The sequence below is a fragment of the Epinephelus fuscoguttatus genome, linkage group LG21 (assembly GCF_011397635.1).
Source record: "Epinephelus fuscoguttatus linkage group LG21, E.fuscoguttatus.final_Chr_v1".
NCBI lineage: Eukaryota > Metazoa > Chordata > Actinopteri > Perciformes > Serranidae > Epinephelus > Epinephelus fuscoguttatus.
The window spans coordinates 4,028,615-4,049,104 of record NC_064772.1 but is presented as its reverse complement, the minus strand read 5'-3'; positions in this window follow the sequence as shown (position 1 = coordinate 4,049,104).

Genomic DNA, 20,490 nt, shown 5'->3' with positions numbered 1-20,490 from the left:
GAACATCAAAAAATGAAAAAAGTGAGTTTCTGTTGCCAGTAGGTGGCGCTATGACGGTGACTCAAAATTCCGCTGTAGATGTTTTCAGGGCGGGAATGTCACAATGGGTGCTCAGGCCCTAATAATAATTCCTTGCATTTCAGTAGGGTCCTCACACCGCTTGGTGCTAGGGCCCTAAAAATCAGATAAATTGAAAACTGAATGAGAACTCCTTACCCCTGTCAGCATGATAACAAAATGGCCAAAGCTGCATGTGAAACTAATCAAACCAAAAAATGATGAAAACTCTGCTCAGGAAGTAGGATGGGCTCATCCCTCTAAGTTGTGACCCCAGCAGGTTGCCATGCTTAAATTCTATTGTTGTCAGATTGAACAGTGCTGTCCTGAGCTTTGGGACGTCCTGCTGCGTCTGCAGAGACCTTTTAGCTCTCATGTATTTATGAGGGACACCACAGAGCTTTTTCTTTTTTCCTGTCAGTCTGAAACATGTCGGCTCTGCAGCCTCCCCAGAGCACTGAAACACAACTCCCCCATATAAATCTCGTCCTGGCCCCCTGCCTGGAGCTGGACTGTACAGAGAAATAAGATACAGAAAGCAGTGAATGTACCTGTTGCTGCTGTGACAAACACCACCGAGTTTAAACTGCAACACAGAGACTGCAGGAGAATGATCACAGGGCAGAGAACAAAGATTTCAGAGGGTTTCAACACTGACTATGTTTACAGGCACACTAATATTCCGCTGTTATTCCCAATATGAGAATATTCTGAATTTGATACAGGTCATGTAAATGGCTTACTCTGTTTGGATATTCTGAATTAGGCCCTTTTTCTGCATGTAATGTACAAAGCACACTCAGAATATAGCCTAATTTCCACCAAGCAGTTCAGTACCCATTCAAACGGTTATTTTTCCGTTTCCATTATGAAAAGTTGTGAATAGTACCAATAGAACCATCCCCACTTTTGGTCACCCTTCTATTGTGGCACCTAGCACACTGCTCCAGTACTAAAAGGTGGAGCTAGAAACACTGCTGTCTGTTGATGGTTAATAGAGAGCCGTATGAATTTGGACTAGAATATGTGAACTGCATGTATTCTTATCCTCACTTGGAGAAAAATATGGCAGAGCATCTTTCTGCCACATTTCCGGTAGCACTGAACTCCTTCTTTTGCCTGATAAGGACACAATGCACAGATCCATCCATCACATTCATTTTCATCTTCTTATCCGGGGCTGGGTCTTACGGGCAGCAGGCTGAGCAAAGTACTCCAGACGTCCCTGTCCAAAGCAGCTCTTTCCAGCTCCTCCTGGACGATCCTGGGGTATTTCCAGGTCAGATGACATACATAATCCCTCCAGTGTGTTTTGAGTCTGCCCCGGGGCCTCCTACCAGTTGGATATTCCCAGAACACCTCTAACGGGAGGCATCCTCATCAGATACCTGAACCACTTCAATTTGCCTCTGTCAATGCGAAGGAGCAGTGGCTCTACTCTGAGCGACCTCTGGATGTCTGAGCTCTCCACCATATCTTTCAGGCTAAGCCCAGACACCCTATCGAGGAAACTCATTTTGGCCACTAGTATCTGACATCTCATTCTTTCAGTTACTACCCAAAGATCATGACCATAGATGAGGATTGGGACGTAGATGGACCGGTAAATCAAAATCTTTGCCTTTCAGCTCAGCTCCCTCTTTGCCCGCATCACTGCAGACGCTGCACCAAACCGCCTTTCCATCTCATGTTCCATTTTACTCTTACTCATGAATAAGACCCTGACATTCTTGAGCTCCTTCACTTGGGGCAGTAACTCTCTCCCAAACCACAGGGGGCCATCCACTGTTTTCCAACAGAGAACTATGGCCTCAGACTCAGAGGTGCTGACTCTCATCCTGATTGCTTCACACTCGGCTGCAAACTGCCCCAGTGCATGTTAGAGGTCACAAAGCCAACACAAGCCAACAGAACCACATCATCTGCAAAAAGCAGAGATGCAATTCTGAGGTCCACAAACCTGACTCTTGCCTCCCCCTGGCTGCACCTTCAGATCCTTACCATGAATATCACAAACAGGATCAGATACAAGAGACGACCCAGAAGGAGGCCAACACCCACTGAGAATGTGTTTGACTTCACTCAGAGTAATCAGACACAGCTCTCACTGTGGTCATACAGGGCCCCAATGGCTCTTATCAATGACCCCGGTACACCCAGTATTCCTGCAGAAACCCCAACAAGACCCCCAGTGGGACACAGTGAGCTTTCTCCAAGTCCACAGAACACATGTAGACTGGATGGGCAAACTCCCTTGACACCTCCTGCAGCCCTGCAAGGGTAAAGACCTGGTCCACTGTTCCATGACCAGGACAGAATACGCATTGCTCTTTCTGAATTTGAGATTCAACAACTGGTCTGAGCTTCCTTTCCAGCACCCTGGAGTAAACAAAAAAAAAAAAAAAATCAATTTGTGGTGTACTGACGTAGTGCGTTTATTTTGAAGGAGACTGTATGTAAAAGTTAAATTTCCTGTGAAAACAGAGATGGATCTTGAAAGAAGACAATGCATGTAACAGGCAGAACTTGACACGGTGTCCCAGGATGTCAACAAGCAATGCACCCAGGGTACCTTGCATCTCGTAGACGTGGAAAGTCCATGACCAAACATCAATATGTGATGAGGTCGGAGTGAGAATGTGTTGAGAAAACACATGTATTAAGTTGATTTAAAGGGCCAGTGTGTAAAATGGCTTGAGAACAGTGACATCAGTGGTCAAATTCTAGATTACAGGGCTCACTTGCTCACCCCTCCTGTCGGGTAAATGACGGCGGCCTCGTAGGGACAAAAAGCCTTGCGCACGAGTTTTTCAGGAGTAGGTCTATCTAGCAACGAGGTGAATATTTATTTAGAAATCTAAACCATGTTACGATATTGTAATGAATCCCTCACGAGCAGGAGACCGGAGGAGTGTTCGGGAAAAAGGCCAGTTTATTTGAGCACTCCAAAAACTCTGGTTACACTCCAGGGGGTAAAAGACTCCATCCCAAACTCTGACTCTTCTAGCGTAGCAGACGCACTTCATACACACATACTCATTTACCATGCCGAGTGGGGACCCCCTCCCCTCTCTGCTCCACCAATCTCCAGCCTGCACACTGACTGACAGCGTAGCCTGTAAACAGAGCTCAGCTGTTTATTTAGCCTAGCAATATCTCCGGACTATAGTAGCTGCAATAGACGACTTTGAACGCGATTTTGAAGAGTTTCTTGTAGCGGACACAGACCCAGAGCCATACCCGTTTGAGCCGGAGCATACAGATGAGGAACTCCATGTGTTTGATGCTGAACGGGCAAGAAGAGAGGCTGAATGCACAGAATGGGATTCAGTGCTGCTGCTACCATCGTTGGGGAGATATATCATCAGGAGGAAAAGCGCCGCAGAGAGTGTATCACAAGGAGTGAAGTTGCGTCTTCTTTTCCTCGCAGATGACAGTTCGAGTTCATTCTCTCCTGTTGCGTGGTAAGTGTGGTCCATTCGCAAACTTTATAACTAAAAAAACTTTTCACTACTCTCTATCGACGAACTACTAACACTCTCTGCTGTTTCCTCCTCCTTCTTCCTTCCTTCCGCTGTCTTTGTTGGTTCATTTATACAAGTGAAACGCGTTCTCTGGCTGGCTGGATTGTCTGCTCGGTCTGCCGTACATATATGGCGGCACAAGATGGCGACCTCTCTAAAGCAAGGCCCTTGCTATATATATATATATATATATATATAAAAGCATAATTATAAGGCTACGAAAACCAAATGAATTTTTTTTTATAGCAATTATACACTTGTATAAACATATTAATGGGTAGAATATTCAGATTCAGATTCATATTGACAATAAACCATGCCAAATATTACACACTGGCCCCTTAACCAGCAGCGGTGCCTGGATAGTGTGACGTGTGACGTGGTTGTGCTGCTGCGGTGGTCCTGCCAGATGCCTCCTGCTGCTGCTGTTATCATTAGTCATACTTCTACTGTTATTATACACATATGATTATTGTCACATATGTATACTATCAGATATTAATACTTTCAACATATTGTACCACAACATATTGTAACCAGCCAGCCAAATTGGTTATAGCTATATGAGTGATATTACACTAATTATACATTTATTCATAGGATAATTTTTATGCCCAAAAACCATGATTGCTGATTCGACCTTTGACCCCAAAAATGTAGTTACTGCACTCTGCCTTTGTATTGCCTTAAATGATTCTAATAGCAATACAAAAGCAAAGTGCAGTAACTACAATGTTGTTGTTTTCTTTCAGTTTTTATATTGTGTTTTCACTGAACAAAAACTATTTTTACATTGATTTTGCTATAATTGTATTTAACAACTCTTATTGATCATGTTTAATTAAGTCTGGACAAATTAAGAATTTTAGACAATATTATAAAATAATGTCATATTTTACTCTTAATTTCATCATTTAATTTCACTTTTTTACTTGTTTACCCCTATCTAGATAATAATATTCCTATCAATTAAACTTTGCATCACCATTTTCATTTTCATCATCGTTTTCACCATCACCACTGTTTGTTGCCTTTATGACAATCACATTAATAATTTCCATTATCCTTGTTTTTACATAAGTATGATACTCTGGGTAATTTCTTTTCAACGCCAGTTCCACCATCTTCTTTCCCCTGAATAGTGCCATCTCAGATTTGTTGTCTGAAGTTAGAGTCTTAGAGGATGAAATCGGCTGTCAGAATTCCAAAGCAGTCGGGTGAGGATAGGTAGCCTGCGAAAATCGGCCGTAGAATCCCAAGGCAGACCGCAATAACTTCACTTACTGCAGTCTGCCTTGGTTTTGAGACAGATTTTGTAGTTACTGCAAATTTTATACAATTTTCTTCTCTAAAAATAAGCAAAATTGAACTCTGAAACTTTGTCACAAGATAAAACAGATATCAAGGAGTTCATTTTTACTTATAACTCAACTTTAACCAAAAATGTAGTTACTGCATTTAGGCTTTGTAGGGCAGAATAGCTGTAATTAGAATTATAATATTATTACTGTAATTAATGTTGTTGTAAGCTACTGTCATTACCGTCTGTCCTGCATCTGTCTCTGTCTCTCTTTCTGTCTCATTGCGTCATGCGGATTACTGTTAATTTATCATATTGATCTGTTCTGTACAACATCTATTGCACGTCTGTCCATCGTGGAAGAGGGATCCCTCCTCAGTTGCTCTTCCTGAGGTTTCTACCATTTTTTCCCCGTTAAAGGGTTTTTTTGGGGAGTTTTTCCTTATCCGCTGTGAGGGTCCTAAGGATAGAGGGATGTCGTATGCTGTAAAGCCCTCTGAAGCAAATTGTTATTTGTGATATTGGGCTTTATAAATAAAATTGAAAAATTGAATTGAATCTGACCACTGCTATAAAAATTTGTTGGGGGATGCGACTGAGGTTGTGTACACTGTACACAAAAAAGCTCTGCAGAGCTGTTGACAGTTTCACATCGAACCTGAAGTTCTGTTTCCACATTTGGAGAGACAAATATGTAAGGGGATGTGGGTAAAATTTTTCTCCACTAGAGAATTTACGGCTTCAAACACCTCCTTTCCTGCATTCTGGTGCATTTTAAGAACCAGTTTGTGCCTTTTCTGCATGTTAATGTAACTTCAACAGAACAAAATTTACTGTCCAGTTATGAATATTGAGTGGGAACATGTCCCCTGTTTTTTTTTTTTTTGGTTGTTGTTGTTGTTGTTGTATTTTTTTTTTCTATAGGCCTCTACCAAACGGTTCAGATGTCATGGACTATATATTGTTATAATGCTTGTAATATGTTCATATACCAATATCCTGTATATCACTTTGTTACCATGGAATTAGTAGTATCAGCAGTGCTAGTATTATTTCTACGTATGTATTCTAGATATACCATTACAGTGCTTCGAAAACATCTCAGAAATATAAAATATATATACATATGTATATATATATATATATATATATATATATATATATATATATATATATATATATATTACAGTACAGGCCAAAAGTTTGGACACACCTTCTCATTCAATGCGTTTTCTTTATTTTCATGACTATTTACATTGTAGATTCTCACTGAAGGCATCAAAACTATGAATGAACACATGTGGAGTTATGTACTTAACAAAAAAAGGTGAAATAACTGAAAACATGTTTTATATTCTAGTTTCTTCAAAATAGTCACCCTTTGCTCTGATTACTGCTTTGCACACTCTTGGCATTCTCTCGATGAGCTTCAAGAGGTAGTCACCTGAAATGGTTTTCCAACAGTCTTGAAGGAGTTCCCAGAGGTGTTTAGCACTTGTTGGCCCCTTTGCCTTCACTCTGCGGTCCAGCTCACCCCAAACCATCTCGATTGGGTTCAGGTCCGGTGACTGTGGAGGCCAGGTCCAGCGCAGCGCTCCATCACTCTCCTTCTTGGTCAAATAGCCCTTACACAGCCTGGAGGTGTGTTTGGGGTCATTGTCCTGTTGAAAAATAAATGATCGTCCAACTAAACGCAAACCGGATGGGATGGCATGTCGCTGCAGGATGCTGTGGTAGCCATGCTGGTTCAGTGTGCCTTCAATTTTGAATGAATCCCCAACAGTGTCACCAGCAAAACACCCCCACACCATCACACCTCCTCCTCCATGCTTCACAGTGGGAACCAGGCATGTGGAATCCATCCGTTCACCTTTTCTGCGTCTCACAAAGACACGGCGGTTGGAACCAAAGATCTCAAATTTGGACTCATCAGACCAAAGCACAGATTTCCACTGGTCTAATGTCCATTCCTTGTGCTTCTTGGCCCAAACAAATCTCTTCTGCTTGTTGCCTCTTCAGCAGTGGTTTCAGCAGCTATTTGACCATGAAGGCCTGATTTGCGTAGTCTCCTCTTAACAGTTGTTCTAGAGATGGGTCTGCTGCTAGAACTCTGTGTGGCATTCATCTGGTCTCTGATCTGAGCTGCTGTTAACTTGCGATTTCTGAGGCTGGTGACTCGGATGAACTTATCCTCAGAAGCAGAGGTGACACTTGGTCTTCCTTTCCTGGGTCGGTCCTCTTGTGTGCCAGTTTCGTTGTAGCGCTTGATGGTTTTTGCGACTCCACTTGGGGACACATTTAAAGTTTTTGCAATTTTCCGGACTGACTGACCTTCATTTCTTAAAGTAATGATGGCCACTCGTTTTTCTTTAGTTAGCTGATTGGTTCTTGCCATAATATGAATTTTAACAGTTGTCCAATAGGGCTGTCGGCTGTGTATTAACCTGACTTCTGCACAACACAACTGATGGTCCCAACCCCATTGATAAAGCAAGAAATTCCACTAATTAACCCTGATAAGGCACACCTGTGAAGTGGAAACCATTTCAGGTGACTACCTCTTGAAGCTCATGGAGAGAATGCCAAGAGTGTGCAAAGCAGTAATCAGAGCAAAGGGTGGCTATTTTGAAGAAACTAGAATATAAAACATGTTTTCAATTATTTCACCTTTTTTTGTTAAGTACATAACTCCACATGTGTTCATTCATAGTTTTGATGCCTTCAGTGAGAATCTACAATGTAAATAGTCATGAAAATAAAGAAAACGCATTGAATGAGAAGGTGTGTCCAAACTTTTGGCCTGTACTGTATATATATATATATATATATATATATATATATATATATATATATATCTATACACACATATGTAAATGTAGCTACCTTCGCAAAGCCTAATTTATGGTAGGGTGTTTAACAAAAATAATGTATTTTCACGTCACACAACTTTATGTAGCTGATAATTAAGATAGCTAACAGTTAATTCAGTATTATTATTATTATTAGTAGTAGTAGTATTACTATTATTACTATTACTACTATTATTTGGCCTGTACTGTATATGTGTGTGTGTGTGTATATATATTTATCATCAAGTGTTCATTTTGTAGCAAATAGTCAATTTAAACTACATTACCTTAGCTTGACTACCTTTATCATAAAAGGCCAAGTGAGCCATTTGGTAGAGCATGTTTTATAAAATTATTTGACCTTTACTAGACTAAGTCAAACCACTTAAACTATAACATGTTCAAAAAATATGCCTACATTTGAAATCTCATCACACAGAGCCCTGTCTGGAGTGACTTGTTATGCCCCATGCCGGCAGTAGCTGAAGCTGGAGGTAATATGTTTTTGGGTTGTACATCTGTCAGTCTGTCCGTCCCATTTCCCGTGAATGTGATATCTCAAAAAAAGGCCTTGAGGGCATTTGTCCAAATTTGGCACAAACATCCCCTTAGACTCAACAATGAACTGATTAGATTTTGGTGTTCAAAAGTCATTTTGACCTTGAATCTGTCTCATTCTTGTGAACACAATATCACAAGAACACCTTGAGGGAATTTCTTCAAATTTGGCACAAATGTTCACTTTGACTGAAAAATGAACTGATTAGAATTTGGTAGTCAAAGGTCAGTGTGACCTCACAAAACATGTTTTTGGCCATAACTCAAGACTTGATTTGCTAATTATGACAAAAATTCACACAAATATCTAACAGGATAAAATGATGAAGTGATGGCATTTTATATGCAAAAAGTCAAAGGTCAACTTCACTGTGACATCATAATGTTATGCATAAAACCCCTTTCTGGCCATTAGTCAACATCATATCTCAGGAACAGAAGGGGATACATTTGGTCAGATACTGAAATGATGACTCTAATCTTGAAACTGTGTTTATTGTATACATCTTCTGTGCTGTTGTGGGGAAAATATGTATGACGCATCCATGTTTTCACAGACAAGGATGTATGCTGTTATAGAAACTTGAATGGTGCGTGGAGGCATACAACTGTAGGGCAGTAATTCTAGTTTTGTTACTAATTTCCTGAAGGAGGGGAACTGTAGCGGCAGACTATTTAAAAACACAGCTACATCTAGTGGAGTTTTCTAAGCATAACATACCTAGAATGTTAGGGATAGCTAGTTGAGGTTGGGTTAAGTTCAACACATTTTTCATTAAGATACAGCGACTGACCATTTAAGGGTTAAGATCACTGACAATGAAAATATTTCAAAAGTGATTGTACAGATATATTTGTCTAGCATGTTGGTGACTTCAACAGTTTAAACTTGTTCTTATTAATTTGTAAAACTCCTCAGGAACATGTGAGCAACAGCAGCTGCTCAGATTCATTCCAGCATGTCTTTAGAGAAAGAAATGTAATATATTCCTGCACAATGGCGTTCTCAATCCAGGCGGAACATTTTCTGAGATTACAGTTTGGGGAATAATTACTCTGTCAGAATCAGATCACGTACGCCTCCAGTTCTTTTAAATATTAGTAAAGAGAGTGTGTGTGTGTGTGTGTGTGTGTGTGTGTGCTGTCTGTCAGTCAGTGTGTGGCCTGCCGGGGGTGGACACATCCTTCAAATGAAATACTAGACAGGTGTCTGGAAAAAAACTGCTGCCAAGTCTGCACTTTTACCATCCGCTCATCCCCTTCCTTCCTCCTCTTCCTCCTCAACTCTGTCAGTCACATCACTCTCTTTTTTTTCCCAGGCTGCCTCCACCAACGCCCTCTGCACTCCTTCTTTTGATTTTTCAACTTCTTTCTCTGTTTCAGTTAGTCCACTTACTAATGTATCTTTTCTTCATGGATGTCTTTTGTAGCTTTTCTTTTTTTTCTGTCAAAGCAGTAACACTAAATTGTAAGAGTCCATGATCTCAGAAATTTTGCCACAAAAATTGTAAACAAAAAAAAAGGCTTTCACAACTTGTTAATCTGTGTTTGACGAGCAGCCTTGCTTCTAAAACTGTTGTAAAATCATATTTTTTAAATTACTAATAAATAGGCACATGCTATTTCCAGCTGAACATGAATGGTTGTCTTTCTGTCTGTGTCAGGCCTGTGATAGTCTGGTGACATGTTCAGGGTGTATCCTGCCTCTTGCCCAGTGACAGTTGGGATAGGCTCCAGCCCCTTGCAACCCTTAACAGGATAAGCGGTTATGGATAATGAATGAATGAATACATAAATACACCTGAATATAAACAGTGACATTGGCTATTCACACTAGGGTGTATATTCCTGGGCCTCAACGTTAACATGAACACATTTTTACATAATAGCCATAGCAGTTTTAATCCTCCTAAAAACTGAAAACAACAAGTCAACTAAGTCTAAGAATAATAAGCCAACACTGACTCACACTGAAAGTGAAAGTCCTGTGCTTGACTCATTCATCCACCACATCTTACTCCCTCCATGGGCTGTCACTCTTTACGCTATGTCAATTAAAATATGGCTAGAATTTATTCATTTCGAGGAAAGTGGTGACAGCTCCAGATCATGCACAAGCAGTGAGAGCCCTGGCACATTGGGTGCCCTAATCAGTGTTTTACCATTCTGGCCTCACCGTTATGACATGCCCACTTTTCAACGATTAAATCAAATTCCCTCCCAAATGTTTTATCCTGCATGCTATCCTGTTTCACTTGAAAATCCATTGTAATATGGAAGGTAATTTCTCTCAAATTGCTGTTTAATCTGGACTTTAAAGTTCAATGTACAGACTCATACAGCAGTAAACTCCCACAAACATCACTTATGACCCACTCTCAGTCTGTGGTGATGTATTTAACTACCATGATTTTATTATTATGTTTTTCTTTTGCTGTGTTCAGGACATTCCTGGGCAGATTGTGCGGGTGAGGTTGGGACGTACCCACACGTCCAACAGGAAGCTAAGAAAATTGCGGCTACAGTGCAGAAAAAGATACAGCAAGGTGAAACATCCAACGTACAAAGCTCGTTCCTAAACAAGAGTGAATCACTTTCACTGGAGAGCACTGAAGGAGAGGATGGGGATGAGGAGCAGCATAAAGTTGGCCCATTTTCTGTTGGTCAAGTAGGTGCTGGCAGCTAGCTTCATTAGCTTGCTTAAAGGGACATTGTGTAGTGTTTTCAGTTGTTTATTGGCAAAAATTGATGTCTGCATTCATAAATATGTCATCATTGGTGTATTATTACCTCTACCAATAATCTGACTTATTCAGCGGCACACTGATCCCAGGAGAGGGATGAGGTGTGTGAGGTTGAGCCACTTGTCAGTTGTCAAAAGACAAGACATGATTGGTTTGTTTCGATTTACACCCGCCCCAACAGTCCTACTTTATAAACACAGGCAGCATGGTGAGGAGGGGGTTTGTCAACTCGTGTCGCGTGTGTCTGTGTAGGAGCCTGAATGAATACTCCATGAAGTATCGGATGACGTGGTTTCATCAATGTTATCATAGCTTTGTGGTACACAGCAGCTACCGTTGTTACAGTGAGGCGCTAGAGTGCAGATCTGTTTGAATGCAATAGATGATTTCAGCGTTAGATGGGAGAAATTCCTACACACTGTGGCTTTAAGTATTGGCTTTACCTTTACAAGAAATGTAACATTCCTACACAAGTTCATTAGCAGTGGAGGGAGGAGGGGCAAATTTGACAGTAGCTTGCAAACAGTAACTGACAATTTCTGCATAGTCCCCCTCAACAGTGTTTCCTCCTCATGTTGATGCAGTTTCACTTAAAACATTTACTTAAGTAACAGTTGATAAGTTTTCTAGACAACAGAAACAGTTTAGTCATGTAGCGTAAATAAAACATAGAATATTTACAGTAATGTTTGGGGTCGGGGCTCTGAGCTCTCCCTACTGAGCTTAATGTCTCCTTGTGTGGATGGACTACTGATGCATCAACACCTGCAAACTCCTGCAGATATATGGTTCTGTTTTTCAGCTAAAGCAGTTCTTACAGTATGTACCTTTTCAATTTTTACTTGTTGTAAGTTAAAGACAATGTTGTGACTCAAAGTTTTAAAAACATTTTCATCCTGAGAGAAAACTGTTAGTAAGTTTTTCTTTTTACAGTCTAACAGTCTCTCCCTCTGTCCTGTGGTTTGAATGTAACTGAAGATTGGTTGAGCGGAGGGGAGATTTCCCCTCAAACTGCCGGCAAGCCAATCGCACGAGCCGGATGACGGGTGCTCCCTGAAGAGACCAATCATCAATCAGTCGCCGTGACATTGGCCTGGTGACCCGCCATCTGTCAGAGAGAGAAAGGGAGAGAGAGGAGCTGAAGAAGAATGTTTTTTTTGTTTTTTTAATGTTCAAGCTTTCCACATTTCTCTTCATCATTTCTTCTCTCAGCAAGAAAAATTGTTCATTGATTTTATTAATAAAATAAATTCAGTGAGGAGAAAGAAACAAAGATGGAGGGATAGGAGAGCTATCAGAGAAAAAAGAGATGACAGAGGAAAGAAAACGTGAAAAGACAAAAACATAATGAGGACAGAAAGGAAAAAAATAAAAAAAATAAATAGACAATAAAAGATAAACAGATTAGGAGAAAAATAACCAGAGGAGGAAAATAAAACACAAACTAAAGGAAAAAGAGGAGAAACATGAATGAGGTAAGAGAAAGTGGATGAGGAAGAAATGTGGATGAAGGGAGAAAAACAATTAAAAAAGGTATAGTTGGAGAAGAAAAGAGGAATAAGCGTTAACAAAGAAGGAAAAGAAGAAGAAACAAAAAAGAAAAGAAGAGATGATGAAGAAAAAGTTACAAGTGGTTTTATAAAAAAAAGTGAGGCAGGAGAGAAGAGAAAGAGAGTCGTCCAACTTCATCCTCCATTAGCTGAGATTTCCATTATATGCTGATGAATTGACCCTTTGCTAAGCCCCGTCCCTTTGTGGTGGTCCGACAAGCTGTCAGAGTAAGCGTGGAGCCCACACTGTAACTAACTGTGCTCTCTGAAGAAATATGATAATATTTTTGGAAAACTGAAACAGTGATTCCAGAGAGAAGCAGACAGAGGGGTCTACAGTCTGTGTTTGAAGGATCGATCCAGGATGTCAAACTGACTCAGCAGCAACAACAGGTTAAAAACGACCACATCACTGCTGACCGCCACATAAGACAATGAATATAAATGGAAACTTTGACGACATTGAACCAGCTGTGTGGCATCACAGTGTGGGCAGATGATCAGTGTTTGGCTTTGCCCTCGTGCTGCTGCCAGCACCTGGACCTCTGCCGCCAGACAAGCAGGGATCTCCAGGGGAAGTCAAGCAGCATTCATCTGTGCACAGTGTGATGACACACAGCTGGTTCAATATCAGCAAAGCTTCCCTGTTTCTGCTGGTTCCTGTACAGCAGGGTCGGTCTTTTTTTCACTGTTATAATCATTGACAAGCAAAAGCAGCATGTGTATACATTCAGTAGACTGTATTTTCACTAGCTAGCTAGCTAACCCTACACTTTTCAGGGTTTGATTTTGGTTTTGAAACAGGGAAGAAATGTAAATCTCCTTCCAACCTCTCCAGGTAACGAGTATCATTAACCCATGACGTGCCCAAAGCACAACATTTAGCTCCAAATCCACAAAAACAGCCTGAAAATGAAGGAAATCTGAAACGATTACATTAGAGTCAATGGAACACGGGTGTGCTGTTGTCAGACCCTGGTCTGAGCCATTCCAATGTTATGATTGGCCAGTCCGCATCCGGGGGTGGGACTTAGCACAGGGTCAATTGTCGTCAGGAGAGACATCGGCCTCCAGAGGTCAGAGGTCACTGAGGATTACCTGCAGACACTTTCCTCTCTTCATGTGACTGCTAACTTCCTCCTCTGCGTCTTCCATATTTATACCGTTCACTTTCTCCTCCACATTTCATCTTTCCCTCCTCACTGTTTCCTTCTTTTCATCAACTCACTTCAGCAGGGTGCATTTAACAAGTCCTCTTCAGATTCTTTTTTTTCTCCCCAGATTCTGTTTTCCTTTAAATTTTTCTCATTTCTGTGTTTTCAGATTTAAGCACATTGTGTCATCAGAAAGTGTCTAATTAAGAGGGGCATGATAAAACATTTAAAATTTGTTGAGTATCAGTGAATTTGATGTAAAACAGCACTGCACTATTTTTGCACTATTCCAATAACTTAATAATTTCCCTCACAACTTAGTGGGATTCCTTAATTCATAAGGGACACAGGTAATGTGTTCTATATTTCCTGTGAATATATTTCATTTGAACTTATCTCCAAATAGGTATGTACACGGTAATAACAATTATTTTTTCAGAATCAAGCAGCAACTGCCGGGACAAAGAAATGAAACCAAAGTACCAAAATCTGCAGTAATGTTCACTTGAGGCTGGCTCCAAGAGCGAGTCAGTCCGCATAGACCCCCATGTTAAAATGTCCAACTTTACAGCAGAAATAAGTATGTTTACAGCCTGACACAAAAAAACAATTTTGGTCTCTATAGCTAATTTCAACATTCATGACAACTGTACAGGGGTAGTGTCTCTTTGTAGACATTTCTTGGTAGTTTTGTGTGTGTTTGAGGTCATTTCGCATCTGTTTTTTCTTTGTAGTCATTTCATCTCTCTTCATGATCATGTTGTGTCTTTTTTGTTATTTTTGTCTTTTAAGAGTCATTTTAGGCCTGTTTCCACTGAGCAGTACCTTGCGGTATGTGCTTTTTTTCCGTTTCCACTGTGAAAAGTTGTGGGTGGTACCAATGGAACTGTTCCTATCCATTCATACAATTTTTGGTACCCCTTCTGTTGGGGTATCTAGCACACAGATCTGTTACTAAAAGGTGGAGCTGTGAACACTGCAGTCCGTTGATTGGTGATTAGCAGAGGGTCACTCTGCTCAGAGCTGGGTTGTGGCTGATTTCGAGGCAGAAGCCACTGTTCATATCGTGGAGAGTTTAATAAGTTTAGTTAGTTTAGTTTAGTTTAGTTTATTTACTTTATTAATCCCCCTGAGGGGAAATTCAATGTTTTCACTCTTGCTTGTCAATTACACACAGGTCCGAAAGACACACACATGCACAAACAGGACCTATACATGCACAAAGTGGAGACACGTCAGAGTGAAGGGTAAGTAGACTGTAACTATAACTGACTCAATCAACACACCTTAAATATTCTATATTACAACTTTGACCATTACTTTTTATATGACATACACTCTGTATTAATGTCGGCCAGGTTATGTGAACTGCATGTATTCTAATCCTCACTTGGAGAAAAGCAAAGTGTTGTGTAGCGTCTGGCTAATGCAACACTAAACCCCCGAGCTTGTCTGAGAAGGACTAAGTGCACAAACCCACTGTTTGTTTTTTCTGACTCTTAGAGGTAATTTTGTGTCTTTTTTGCACCATGTTTGTTTCTTTGTGGTCAGTTTGTCTCTCTTTTGACTCGTTTTGTGTGGTTTTTGGTTGTTTTGCTCTTCTGTAGTTATTTTATGTCTCTGTGCAGTTCCTTTACATTCCTTTGTGTGTCTTTGTTGTCTTTTTGAGTCCTTTCTGATTGGTACGTGTTAATTTGAGCAACATTTTGCATGAAGGCTAGGGCCCCCCTGACACTTTGGGCCCTTGGGCCCTTTAGGCTTGTTCAGTAATCCATCCATGGTTAGCACTCACATATTTGAAGGAGCCTAGTTTCCAAAGAGCATTTCAGTTTTAAAATAATGGTGAAAACCTCCTTTTAAAGTTTAAAAAAATTTTCCTCAAAGCCTCAGACAGTGTTAGAAATTATTTTTTTATTTTTTATTCAGTCAACACTTTTATCATGAACACTGTTGTCTTTGTGAAGGGATATTTGAGGAAAAATGAGTCAAATTGTTGAGATTACAGAATAAAAAAAGATAAAATTAACAGACACACTGAGGAAAGAGAAGCAACATTCAACCAGAGGGATTTAAATAAAATAAATAATAATTATCCGTTGTGGTGAAAAGGGAGCTTAGCCAGAAAGCTAGGCTCTCGATTTACCGGTCAATCTACGTTCCAACCCTCACCTATGGTCACGAGCACGAATAATTATAATAATTTTAATAAAATAATGTGTTGCAACTTATATTCAAAATTTACAAGAAAGACAACACAATGATCTATCTTGTATCAGTTTAAGTGTCTCACAATGCATCAAGATGTTGGATGGACAGGTGGACACTTGATGAGATGGGAAGGTGTCTGGTTCATTAAAAGAGGCCACAACAGCAGGAGTTCACGTGAAGTTCATCAGTGACTTTATGTAGGACAGCTTACAGGGGAGAAGCTGTTTTATTTTCTGCTGTGGCTTGGTACGACGTGTATAGACCATCCACTCATAACCTCATAGATCAACACTCATAGATCAACACTAATGTAGAGAGTGGGCCTCAGAGAGACGCAGATGCTGCAGGAAGAGGAGAGGGTGAACAGGTTCAAAGCAAAGAACCAGAGAAAGAGATAATGCCTCGTTTGAGTCCGCCGGGAATAAGCATCGGAAGAGCTTTTGCAGTTTAAATCGTCAACTTGGAAGAGTGTTTGAACTTGTTTGAAGCGGCAGACTGGAGGTTTCTCTTCCTGTCATAATTATTCTTAGCCTTTTCACGCTTTGTTGAACCCACTTCTCATCAACCTGCAGACACTCAGCTGGTGGTTTCCTGCCTTTAACTGCTCCTATAACGTAGCTGCAGTGCACTCTGCTCTCTGGTTGGCCTCTGTGTTAACCAAAGTAACCACAAATCTTGATGATTATAATGTGCAAAATTTAAAATCCATTTTTATCAAAAGCGATATTTACAGTATGCATTCATCCCCTCCAATAAAATGATGCAAGTAGCAGAGAACTTTTATTTTGACAAAATTAAAGACATTTACACCAAAAATTGATGCAGGAAAATTCACCAGAATGCAGAAAATTACCTGTTTGATGCTCAAAATTTTCTCTGTTAAGTCTCAAACTGAGTAATTTTGGACTGCTGCTGTAAAGGTACTATAATGTTATACTTTATTGCATATATTAACAAGTGTTAATTACTTTTTTAAAAAATGTGATAAAAATGTATATTTTTTCATATTCCAGTTCCAATATCTAAATACTGGAGAGAACTGCTTCCTTTAAAAAGTGTGCTCTGCAGAACTGAATCATAACACATCTGCAGTGAAGCCAGTGGTGGAGTCTGAAGCAGCTGGCTTGGAAGCATGTCATGAATTTTATGTTTTCTAACTGCTGTACAATTTGGTTAATGCAGGCTAAATTAAATTTCTAATGCATCCACGTTATACTTTTACTGAACTTGGTTAAACATACTCTTTTAAAGGTAATCTCTGTGATTGTATGGTGGCATACATTCATTTAGTTTTGGGTGTTGGCAGTGGCATTGATGAGGGGACCAGGGATGGATGGGTCAGAGGAGGTTCTAAAAAGATTAGCTCAGGCTATTTCATTTAAAAAAACAAACAAACAAAAAAATCAGAAGGAACTGACGCAAACTAGTACATTTGTTAGGACTGTGATCTTAGTCCAAAATCAAAACATTCTCACGCCCAGCTTGTCACAAATCGCCACTTGTTCTGTGGACCTTTCACGGCTACATGTGATGTGCTGGGTATCCTGGGTGCATCTGTTGTTGAAATTCTGGGATGCTGTGTCAATTTATGCCTGTTATTTGCATTGTGTCTTTTCAAAATGCACCTTCATTTTCACAGGAGTGACACAAGTGTTGGCTCATTAGATGCATACATTCTCTTTCAAAATAAATGTACAATGTCATTCATACGGAAGTGAACAACGGGCTCCTGGGGGAGAATGAGAACACGTTGTCAAAATTCAAATTGTGAACTCTGAACATGAACTACATTATTTTAATCTGTGTGAAGTGAACTTTGAACTCACTCAGGTTGGGAAGAATGGACAGGTCAAGCTATCACAGGACTCTCATCCAGGAGACTGCTCTTTGTATGTGTCATTTTGGGTGTCCTTGGAAAATGACCAATTCTATTGTTCAGGTATGAGGCCATGTTGTCCAAAACACCAAGGCAAAGACCTTAAACATAGGCTACTTGTCAGTAAATCTGATTCTGATTCCTCTGGTCAGTGCTTTCAAACAAAGAAAACCCCCAACAAATTCTTACCATTAGCATGTAAACATGTATAAATGGGCCTTTATCAAGCATTTTAAGATATGAAAGAAACCTGCCAGTATGTTGAGCTAGTCTACTCAAGCCTGCAGCTACACAGCAAGCTAGTGATGTGGGGTTTCTTCGAACTCTCTATGGGAAGGGTGTAAATTTTAGTCAACATTTGGGGCTACACAAAGCGGGGGTCCTCACTGCAGAAATTATGAGCATCAAACACATTTCCTGCATTCTGGTGATTTTTTTTAATGCATCAGTTTAGGGTGGAAATGAACTGAATTGATTCAGGTTTACGGCAGATTGCAACTGTTGCCTATGAAGTTGCATATGTGCCACCTATTTTACTTGAGACTTTGTTGTGTCTACGTATCACATTCTAGCAGTTTGTCAAAATAAAAGTCCTCTTTTGCTTTCATGTGACTATTGCAGAAGACAAATGCACATGGTCTGTGGGTAAAAAAGGTGAAGGCTGGCATACTGTGGGAGTTAACTCATTGGACAGATTTTTTTGTGAGCCTAGACACCCAATATCAGTGACATATTCTACATCCACATATATTCCTTCCTAAGTAAGTTAACTGACTAACTAGTGGATGTTACTCACCCATGATGTTGGAGAAATAACAGTTTGTTAAACTATAGTTTTGCTGCAATAAACTGAAACTTCTTGCATTCAAGTTGTGACTGAACACACAAACTCTCCTGCATAATCATCAGGTTTATGTTCTGGCCACCAGTTTGAATTGTTACCATGTTGTTTCTGAGAAATCAGCTTATTCTTCTGTTAATTTGCTAGAAGGCTCTAAATAGTACAATATTCTGAGGAGAGGAAGCCAGTCAGAGGTGAGAGTCAGAGCGTCATCACTGTAGTTAGGATGAAGACATGTTGCCATGGTTACTGAATTTATCCAAAACTGATGTGATTTTGAGGTCGTGAAGAAGACTGACTGTCATCCGTTAAGTTTACATTTTCAACATTCAGTTAACCGACAGAAAGTGATGTTCTACAAAATGAACATCACTTTCTATTTCTGTTCTACAGCTGTGTTAAAGGATGAAATTGTGGGGGTGGGAAGAAGAAAGATTCACTTTAGCATCATGATTAAAAAACAAATAAAATAATGTCCGAATCGATATAATGGCTTTTTTGTGGTAATTTACAAGTAACATGACATAATTTCTCTTTTAAAGAAAAAAATAAAGCAGATGCAAGAAAACAGAAAATAGCGGATGGTTTGAGGACACTTGCTCTAATAGCAAGTTGAAGACATTCATAGCAACATTCATAACACACGTACAGGGGCTGAATTTTAGGGGACCAGGCATTAGTCCGACCTTCCATAGGTCCGACTACTCATAACTCGCGACTACCCACTAATCCGACCATGCAGGTCTATGGCGAGTTTTATCATTTTAGTCCCATAATGTCGACCGCCCATTAATCCGACCATTTTAATGCCATTATTCCGACCGTCGGATTTCATACCCAGTAGTCCGACCACAGCACTTCCAACACGAAGCAGTCTGTCACTGCACTGGCATGGACTGTGAGGACAGTTGCGTTTATCTCATCGACGGGAAATCACATCCATCTGCTATATGTGACGTACATGCCCTTATTTGGATAACACATCCTGGTATTTCCCACACATAAAGACTTCTGGGGTCCGTTTCACAAAGCAGGTTTAGTGAAAACTCTGAGTCTGTTAACCCTGAAATGAGGGAAACTCTGGGTTTTCCATTTCAGGTAACTGAAGCTCTGTGTCAGTTACTATGGCAACTGACTCTGTGAACCTAACCTGGTCGGGAGCAGGTTTTCTTCAATGAATCTCGAGTTTCTAGCTGTCTCCTCCCTCTTATGCCACACACGCAGTGTGATTCATTCATTCATTCATTCATTCGTTCGTTCAATGTCGCACGGGTTTCAGTACATTTTCACTTAAAAAATAATGAGGTGGGATTCCATCTAAGTGAACTAAATTTTAGCTTTAACACCATTCCACCTGTTTGCATCTGTAGCCTAACATTATTGTGATTGCATAAATGTATAAAATAAATTTAAACTTACGCACTGACTCGATCAGTAATTTTCTCCCACGCCGACTCCTGTTCCTTCGCTGCTGCAGCCGTGTTACTCTTCTTCCTGAAAACAGCTTCAAATTCGCTGTATGAGCGCATTAAAATATCCAACTCCAGAGGAGTAAAAAAATGAAGACCTTTTCTTGTCGCTTGTTGCCATGGTGAATCGTGGTATCAGGGCTCCATTGATGACGGCTTTTTAAAGTCGTGGTGCACGCGCTTAACTCAGAGTGAACAAACTCTGTGTTGATTGAACTGATTGAAATCACCTGTTCTGAAACCCGTAACCCAGAGTTTCCCATCTCAGAATTACTCAACTCAGAGTTCAGGGTGAGGCTCAGAGTTTGTTGAACCTCCTTTGCAAGGAATGGGACCGGTTGCCTTAGCTAAATGGTAAAC